This window comes from Danio rerio, chromosome 13 (genome assembly GCF_049306965.1).
Source record: "Danio rerio strain Tuebingen ecotype United States chromosome 13, GRCz12tu, whole genome shotgun sequence".
NCBI lineage: Eukaryota > Metazoa > Chordata > Actinopteri > Cypriniformes > Danionidae > Danio > Danio rerio.
Window position 1 is genome coordinate 32,301,341 of NC_133188.1, and position 9,826 is coordinate 32,311,166.

Sequence of the window (9,826 nt, forward strand, 5' to 3'; positions counted from 1 at the left end):
CATAAATAAATATCTTATTTTGTGTTCAACAGGAAAATGAAACTTAGGAAGGTTTGGAATGACTTAAAAGTGAATAGATTGGAGGACATTTTTTTGCATGAAATATCCCTTTAAATTGGTTTACCTACAATAACCATGCTTATTTATTTATTTATTTATTTTAAAACCATGATTAACATAACATAAAGCATGCAGTCGTGAATAAAGACCAAATTTAAGCTTTTTTAAAGGTGTGAATATTAAAAAATGTTACACATGTTGTATATTTCGAGAAATTTGAAGTATTATTAAATAAAATCTTTGACTTTGACCCTTTGTCTTTGTACACAAAGTCTATTAGCAGCACAGTAATTCCTCACTCACTCAGAACTCTTCATTTTTTGGGGCGTAAACAATCCCTTAAAATCGATAGTTCACTTCAGAATGAAACTCCTGTCATCATTTACTCCCCTTCCTGTCATTGCAAGCTTTCTATAGCCTGAAGTGGAGAATATTTTAATGTGTATATCAGAATTACTTTTTTATTATAATACAGCTGTCCCTGGTCATCAGTTATTCTTATTATACTGTAAACAACAGAACAGCTGTAACATTTTGGATAACTGCATACTGTGTCTGAGTAAATTATGACAGAAGCGTCATTTTTGGTGTTACTATATGAACAAAGAGATTGAAAGAAATGCTTTAGGATGAGTCACGAGCATCATGATATAAATTCAAAATGTCTCATGTTGTAAAATGTTTTGTGTCTCTCCACAGACAAAAATCTCTGGCCTGTTTTGCTTTTGAGCTTGATTGTAAATAAACACTGCTTTTTCTTATGGTTCAACTGGCTTTTCTTAATGAAATCCAAAAAACAAGTAAAAAGTGCTTATTTATAAATGTGTCTGTGCTCTCTGGATAAGGGATTCTTAAAAAGCTTGACAAAAAAGAAAGAAAGAAAAAAGAATCAGTCCAAGCCTCTCCCAGTACTGGGAAGGGCATCCGCTGCATAAAACATATGCTGGAATAGTTGGCAGTTCATTCCACTGTGGCGATATTATTGATATAGAAGGGACTAAGCTGATGTAAAAATAAATGGATGAATGAATGAATCAGTCCAAGGTACTAGAAAAATAGGTTAAAAAAATACAGATTTTTATATATATGTAAAATAACAGCCATGTCAAAAAAGACTTTTTAACTTTGTCTCTTATGTTTTGAGTGCCTTGAACTGATTTTTTTTGGTATGGTTTTTCTTTGTTTAATATTAGAAAATTGCCAGTGCCTAAATTTACATTAAATGACTTTCAATAACAATAAATAAATAAATAAATAAATAATGATAATGCATCATTTTAATTACCTTAATAATAATAATAATAATAATAATAATAATAATAATAATAATAATAATAATAATAATAATAATAATAATAATGTAATAATTGAGTTGCATCTGGAAGGACATCTGCTGTGTAAAACATATGCTGGATAAGTTGGTGGTTCATTCCGCTGTGGCGACCCCAGATTAATAAAGGGACTAAGCCAAAAAGTAAATGAATAAATGAATGTATTCATTTTACTGAAAAAAAAACAAGAAAAAAAACACTGAACAAGATCACAGTGACATATATTGTTGTAAAAGTATTTACACTTTCTCAATAATCAGGACTTAAAACAACAAGTGTGAGAAACATGTTCTCAGTGCCTTCATTATCCATGCACATCTGTATTTACAAGATATTGAGAGAGTATTTTAACAGGTAACCTATGACAGAAATGCTGAACACTTACATGTTTTGCGAATCATATTCAATCCACTCTTTTATTATTATTATTATTTTAAATAAAAATGAAGGGTTTCTATTAACGTCCACCAGTGTTTTACCTCTACTTAACACTAGGTGCCGCTGTAAATTAACAAATCAACAACATTCAAGTAGTTAAACAGTAGGGACGCTGTTGGACCGCATGGACGTTCCAGCCCAGCCTGAACATCTGACCTGAGCAAGGTAGGATCATTTGGTGGACGAGTTGTTTTACTCCTATTGTTTTTCACACGGTTTTGAGCATAACCTCATGCGGTCTTGTTCAAATTCACAAATAATAGGCGTTTACGGGAGTGAAGATTCTCTAAAGCATGCTATTGTGATTATGTTTTGCTCACTTTGATATGAATGTGAAAGCGTGCCAGGTTCAATGAACGCTAATGATTGAATCTTTTAATTGATCCATAAAGAATCCCATTTAATACAGAAACTTTTCAAATTAATTTATTATATATTTGTAGATTCCTTCAAAATTACCATACCTAATTTACGTAGTTTCCAAATCGCAATTAAATACACTTACGTGAAAAAAACTGTAGTAGTTTATTGTATAGTGTTTTTAACTACAGTAAAACTAGTAAATAAACAAATGACCGAACGCTGTAGTTTTCCACAACTATAGTGGATGTTTTACTACACTATAGCTACCACAGTTTACTGTTGTAAAGCTAAAGTATACTACAGTATTTATTACAATTCATCAATTTGCTCTAGCATTCATCAAAATGTTGTATTATAAACTATATGCAGTAAAATACACTATGATTCAAAAACTACATATAAATCACTACATGATTTAAGAACAGAATAATATTAACTATAAACTGCTATAGTATTTATTCATGAGGGTTTATTCTTAAAAAAATGTGTTAGAACTTTCTTTCATATGAACTGTTTTTCATGACCTTTTGATGACTTAACACGTTTTCGCAGCCAGTACACTCACTTTAGAACTATTTTTAAAGAGCAAGTTGTGATTTAAACAAGTCACATAGTCAAGAAAAGACCTCAGCTCCTTTGTAGGTTTTTACTTTAAAGGCTTAAAATCATGTTGGTCATTAAGTCAAAGCAGGACATGAGGTTATTTAAGCTGTAATTTAAACCTTGCCCTTTCTGTCCGCTGTCATTTTCATTATGGCGGTGCTTCTCTTTCATTTCTTTCTGCTTTTGCATAGCAAATACCTTCTCCCATTCTCTCAGCTCAGGCTCATAAGTCTTTCTTTTGACAGACAGGTGTGATAGTGTGAACAAGCTGCCCCAGAGGGGGATAAAGAATGACCCCAAACTGTGAAGCTCCAGGGCTGTTCCACTGGGTGCTTTGCTTTGCTCATGTCAGCCCTCATCAGACCTCATCAGCTTTATTTGGAGAACTCATTCGCACCTTCAGGAAGACCTTAACGATGAGCGTAAAGCTGCAGATCACAAGGTTGGAGAGATTTAGGTAAACAATCACATTTTTAAGACTCCCTGGTTGGCGGTATGAGAGTTGTCCTCTGTTAAAAGTTCTACAGATGTTCTGATGTCTATTGACTAACATATTCTGATCTTGCACATCATTTTATCCAAGTAAACCAGAGAGGTGCCTTTTTAGCTTTAGGGAAAATGATACACCAAAAAAAAGTCTTATCATTTTTTATTAAAATATGCTGGGTGCCGTCAGTGGTGTGTGTAAAGGTCATTGCTATGGTGACCATCTAGGAAGAAATTGCTCATTTGATCTTCCCTAGGTACCTGCTCAAGTCTAATCCATTTCCACCTAGGGACACTATTACTGTAAATCCTATTTTCACTATAGAAAGCCTTAAGCCAGGTGCCATTTATTGGGGATGCTGGAAACCAGAGGATGGTCGTTTTGATCTCCAAGAAAGTCTTGCCAGCACACGATACATATTTTGATCCACAAATGAACTAAGCTGTATGCTAGGGTCTCATAATTGCTTTTTGCAGACTACCAGAATTTTAAAAAGATTTGGAAAAACCTCATTTGTCCACCTCATGTTTTTACTTCAATGAGGAGTGCAGTGATTGCATGCATGGTCTATGATTTGAACATGCTTAATCTATTTATTTAGGAAATAACAAATTAAGTTAATATCACTTGAATATACTTCTTCTACTGAGTTTTTTTAGGATGTTTTCACACCTGCCTTATTTAGTTCGGTTGGACCGCACTAGATTTCGTTTTCCCTCTTGGTGCGGTTCATTTGGGCAGGTGTGAATGTAGCAATCGCACTAGAGTGCGCACTAAAAGCGGCCAAAAAAACTACCGAAACCTCCTTGATGAGGTGGTCTTGGTAAGCTTTTAAGCAAACGCTGTAGCGGTTTGTTTTTGGTGAGAACATGTTTCAAACTGGAACAGACCCAACCGCAAAATAGACTGCGCCTTTTTGGACTAATCCAGCAGCCATAGTCTGACACGCTGTGCATTATGGGATATAGATGAAAAATATTTGTTGACAGAAAACAATTTTAAACGTAGAGAGAGGGAAAACTTTTACCTGATGGATTGTTGGTAATTTTTCCAGAAGATGACCATGTCGCAGTTTTTCTAAATTAATTCACTCCTCTTACTGAAGAGACTTGCGATGCGCCTTCACCATTTGCAATGCATTAAAACATTGTTCTCCAGCCACAGCTGTGCTTTATTCTTAAAATGTATACTTTGTCTAAAGTGATGTATACAAACTTATATAGTATACTATGACCAGGGATCCAATCAGCCAGTGCAGTCGTCCCTCCATTATAAAACGCAACATTTTGTGTGTACCAGTTTTTTTACCTGCATGAGTTCCATTGCCATTTTCCTGCACGTTAATTCTGACCAATTGAAACGCAGTTTAGGAAATACGTTCAGTAACATCTGGCCAATGAGTGTTGTAGACTTTGTCACATGACTGCATTTTGCTTCTTTTCAACTGGTTCGGACCAAAGCAATCATTGTGCTGTGAAAAGGACCCAAAAATGGCAGAAAAATGCTACAATGTATCATTTTTTTGCCCTGGGTTCAGACCAAATTAACTGAAACACAGATATGAAAGCCCACCTAGACTTTTGTTTCGGAACCCGTCTCATTTGCCCAGTTAGCGTGGTTTGTTTGGCATATTTAATTCCAGCAATCCCGCTCGGATCCGGGCCAAAACAATTGCTCTGAGATCACCTGAATCAGGTGGTCTTGGCTTGATTGAAACAAACTCTGGAGCGGATCGATTGTAGTGAGAAAGTGATACGATCCGGGCCCGGCTATATCACTGTGTATAATGGATATGTAATAGTCATACAGCTATATGAAGAGAGAATTAAGAGGAGGCGGGAGGTCATTCTACCGGTAAATGTGCATTTAATTTTTAAAACGAAAGTGAAAGCATGCTGAACTATTAACAAGAGCTGTTTATCTGTTAGGAAAACTGACGGATCTGCAGTCTTAGTTTATCTGTTATTTCTTTCTATATTGTATAGCCTATAATGCATAGGCCAACTGCTATGAATGAAAAGTCTTACCTCTGCTCTATATTTAGTGTCTGTGGGTGTCAACATTCAAAATTAAAGCACAGCTTTTCGCTTTTAATGTCTTATTGCTCATCGTCATAAATTAAAATAAGGACACATGACAGCTGAGCGGGACTCGTGACTTGTTTTAGCTATTTTGGTCCGTTTAGACACTTTGCCATGTGAAAGCGAACCGCATCAAGAACAAAGAGCAACATTGTAACAATTTTAATCCCTGTTTCGGAACAAATGAATCTATTCACACCAAGCCTTTTTTGCATATGTTACATAAAGATAATGGCGAAACAGCATTTCTGTACTGCAATATAAATTAATTAAAACTGTTGTCTCAATAACTTCAATATATGTTCTTTCATATGCTTTCTTAACTGCTGTTTTCTCACTGCTATCTTTTTTCTTGTGTGTTTTTGTAATTGAGAGGAAGTTATTGAATCACATTCGCTTTCTTGTACTTTATTTCAATTCACTTCATGTTTATTTCTATAGTGCTTTTACAATGTAAATTGTGTCAAAGCAGCTTAACATTGAAGTTCTAGTAAATTGAAACTGTGTCAGTCCAGTTTACAGAGTTGAAGTTCAGTTTAGTTCAGTTCAGTTCTGTATGCTTTAATTTCACTGCTGTAAGTCCAAACACTGAAGAGGAAATCTTTTGATGCACAACTCCACAAGTCCCAAACCAAGCAACCCAGTTGCAACAGTGGCAAGGAACAAAACTTTACCAATTGACAAAAGTGAAGGGAAAAAAAAAACCTAGACAGAAACCAGGCTCACTTGGGCACGACCATTACTCCTCTGGTCAAACTTTCTGTGCAGAGCTGCAATCTATGCACAGGAGGCTGGATAACGCAGGATTTCTTAATGTTTATAAATGTATACTTTATGTTTGCAGATTTCTAAACCTTTGCAAATTTAGATTAATTTTTTGTTAACTAAGGAAATATCTGGACTTTTGTTAACAAGTCTTTTAAAATATCATATAACTGTGATTTGCTGTGACAAGGGTAGTTAGGTTAAGGTTTTAATATGTATATTAAGATCATGATGTTGTACAAAAGCCAGTTTTTACTTTGAAAAGTTCCAAATGAAAACTTTTATTGAAAATGGTGTCAAAGCTTTTCAAATTCACATGAAACCAGTGTGAATACGTGCATTTCTAGGTATTTGCAGCATTGGTTTTAAACTCGATATTGAAAGATTTTTCTTTTCTTTATTGTGGAAACTCTTGCACATTACGCCATTGACCCACATGCAGGGCAGCTCAGTGTTTTGAAGAAAGAGCCCATTGAACTGCTCTAGTGAAAGCCAGGAATTACATCAGATCATAGAGTATTTGTGAAATTATTTGACAGTTTTTCCTCTACCCTCCACGCATTCATCATATAGGCTCTGAACAACAGCATGGGTCAAGTGTGTCATATTCAGACATCCCACAAAAGGAGCGTGTTCTTTAGTGGGCCGCATCAAATGCTCTCTGTGCCCGATTGGGAGGGAACAAAAATGCGGGGTGGAAAAGGGAGCATGAGAGTTGATGGCTGTGTTTACGAGTGTGTGGTGGTGCCCGGCTGGCTGGTCTGGGTTCAGCCCGCGGTCACTGGTTCTGGGGTCTCCGGGTCTCAGGTCCTTTTTGAAAAAGATCCATGAAGCAGAATTAAAGTGATCTACCTCCGGACTGTGGACCCAGAGAAGGAGGAGGGCACAGAGGCCTGATAGAAGAGGGGCAGTGGTGGGGGGGTTGGGAAAGGGAGGGAGAGTAGGAATTGGAGAGTTATGCGTAATCAGTCTGGCCTCAGCTACTTTGAAATGAAGCTAAATAGTTTGTTTTGTAGAGCTAATACAGCTAGCAAGTGAGCAACCACACAAACGGGAAATGAAGTCCCAACTCTAAACCCGATAGACTGAAACGTGATTTTTGTAAGTGATTTAAGAAGATATTTTACACCTGGAAAAGAAGTGATTTGCAAAGATGGTGTGAATAAGTTCCGTTTTTAGGTTTTTAAAGATGTGATTTAATCAAAATCACACATTTTTTTTATCTGTATCTTTATTTAACATGAAATTTATAGATTTATTTAATGTCTAATTAAACAAGTTTTTTTCACAAGTGTTGTTTCACACTTTAGACTGTGATTAATCATTCGTCACTGCAGGCAACTTATTCTGTTTCCACAATTAACTGCTTTCTTCCTTCCGAGTATTTTTTTTTTCCCAGTCTAGGACAATCTGACTGAAGATTTAGACTAGTGCTTCTGAATCACTTAATTATATGGTTTTACACATGTGATAATTATTCAGATTAGTGTTCTATGCAGGCTGATGCACGTGTCTCTTCTGTGTTTCAGAGATTTTATAAGAGAGCTGATAAAACCATTTCATTTCCTCAGCAACTGCATTTAAGTGGCATCATTTTAGGATTTATTTTTGCAATCATGTAATTAGATCAGTTCAAATCCAGAGGAAAGCATAAATGAAGTGGAGAAAAGAGAATAAGTGGCTTTAAAGTAACAGTCATGAACCTTCATCAGCATAAATGAGAGTTTGTTTTTAGTTATGGTATCACTCTCTGGGTTACTATAAATGTTGATGGTAAATGTGCACGGAAAAATTTCACACTGTGAGTCACATTCAGCGCTCCTATCTGATTATATGTCATTTAGTCTGTTGTATTGAATAGAAATCCCGTAAATTACCCGCAATTAGATATTATTACAGTCCCAATGTCTGCTGCAGTCAAGTGAATAGCTCAGCATTTATTGAAAGTGACTAGAGGATTTCATATATTTCTATGACATTTTATTTTATTATTACATTTGTATTTTTGTATTGTTATACCTCCAAAGGTATACTCTAAAGTTTGAAAACTTGTGTTTTCACCCTGGTATTTTCACAGATCTTACCACAAGTCGTCTGTTGAGACATAAGGTTGGCAGGTAGAAACATGGGAGTCAACCACATGGCCGTTGACCAACATAGGCTCATTCTGAAAACATAGCTCTACATACATTTCTGGAGAGCACAAATTATGTAGCTACATATGGCAGCATTTCATCTTTAGAACGAACATTTCGGTATGACGCTGTTCCTTTCACACTTACCAGCTGACCGCTTGCCTCCATATGGACGGCTTTCCCGCTGTTACCAGTTTGTTAATTAGCTCGCCATGTACGAAACTAGACAAAAACAGAAACTACAAATAAAATAAACAAGTAAATAAGAATGAGAAAGCGGTCAAATCTGAAAACATGGTAAAAAAATCAAGCTGCCGCAAAAGTATTTTCTGGATTTCTTTTTAAAACTGTCAGTTGGGTTTAGGGAAGGTGGTGGTTGTTGGGGAGATTCTTGCTTTTAAAAAGACGATTGGTTGGGTTTAGGGAAGGTGGTGAGTGTGGGGGATCGGTGCTTTTGAAAACACTATTGGTTGGTTTTAAGGAAGGTGGTGGTTGTGGGGGATCGGTGCTTTTGAAAATACTATTGGTTGGTTTTAGGGAACGTGGTGGGTATGGGGGATCTGTGCTTTTAAAAACACTATTGGTTGGGTTAAGGGAACGTGGTGGGTGTGGGGGATCATTGCTTTAGAAAACACTATTGGTTGGGTTAAGGGAAGGTGATGGGTGTGGGGGATCGGTGGTTTTTAAAACACTATTGGTTGGTAAGTCAGTTATTCATTCAGTCAGTCAGTTGACAGCAATCTCTGGTGGATTTACATGAGAACAGTAGGCACGAATGGCACTTGCAAGAGAATTTGAGATCTCAAAAAGTGTACAGTGCGGCCTCTGATGGATTCACGTAAACAAAAACTTCTGGGATGTATTTGGCGCTTTCCAGAAATGTATATAGCAGTACATTTTCATAATGAGACTGGGTTGTGTATTCCATTTTTTGTTGACTGAAGAAACTGCATTTACATGTCAACTGCCTGTCATTAGAGCATTAGTAGATGTATATCTTTTAATGCTTAACCTAATCTACTAAAACCCTAATCTACTAACCCTGCTAATACATTCCTGCCTTTAGTCTTGTTAAAATTTGTATTTGTTTTCAGTTAAAAATGTTTACATTTAAATTTCCCTTATCATAATAATGCCAGGGCTAAAAAAGAATAAAAATGACTAAACAAGTGCCAAGTGATTAAATGCAAACCAGAGTCCGCTATTGCAATTATATGTTTTTGCCAGACTAATGAATTTAATACAGAGAAGATATTCTGCCACTTTAGAGCAAGTAAAAAAAGGCTTGGATGGAGTGAAGCCAAACTCTCAACCAAAGCCAAGTCACATCAGTAACCGCTGCGCCCTGGGGCAGGGGCAGGCTCAGTCAGCCATGCCATGCAACTGGGATAATTAGTTTTGGAAACGAATATCAACTGATATAATTGAGCATTCTCCTCTAATGAAGATCCTCCATGTTGTCACTGGTGAGACGCTAATTGAAGGGAGGTGGAAGAGGAGGCCATGAAGGGGTGACAGAGCTATGCTTCTATCATAGTCTGTCAAATATATCATATTCCCTTT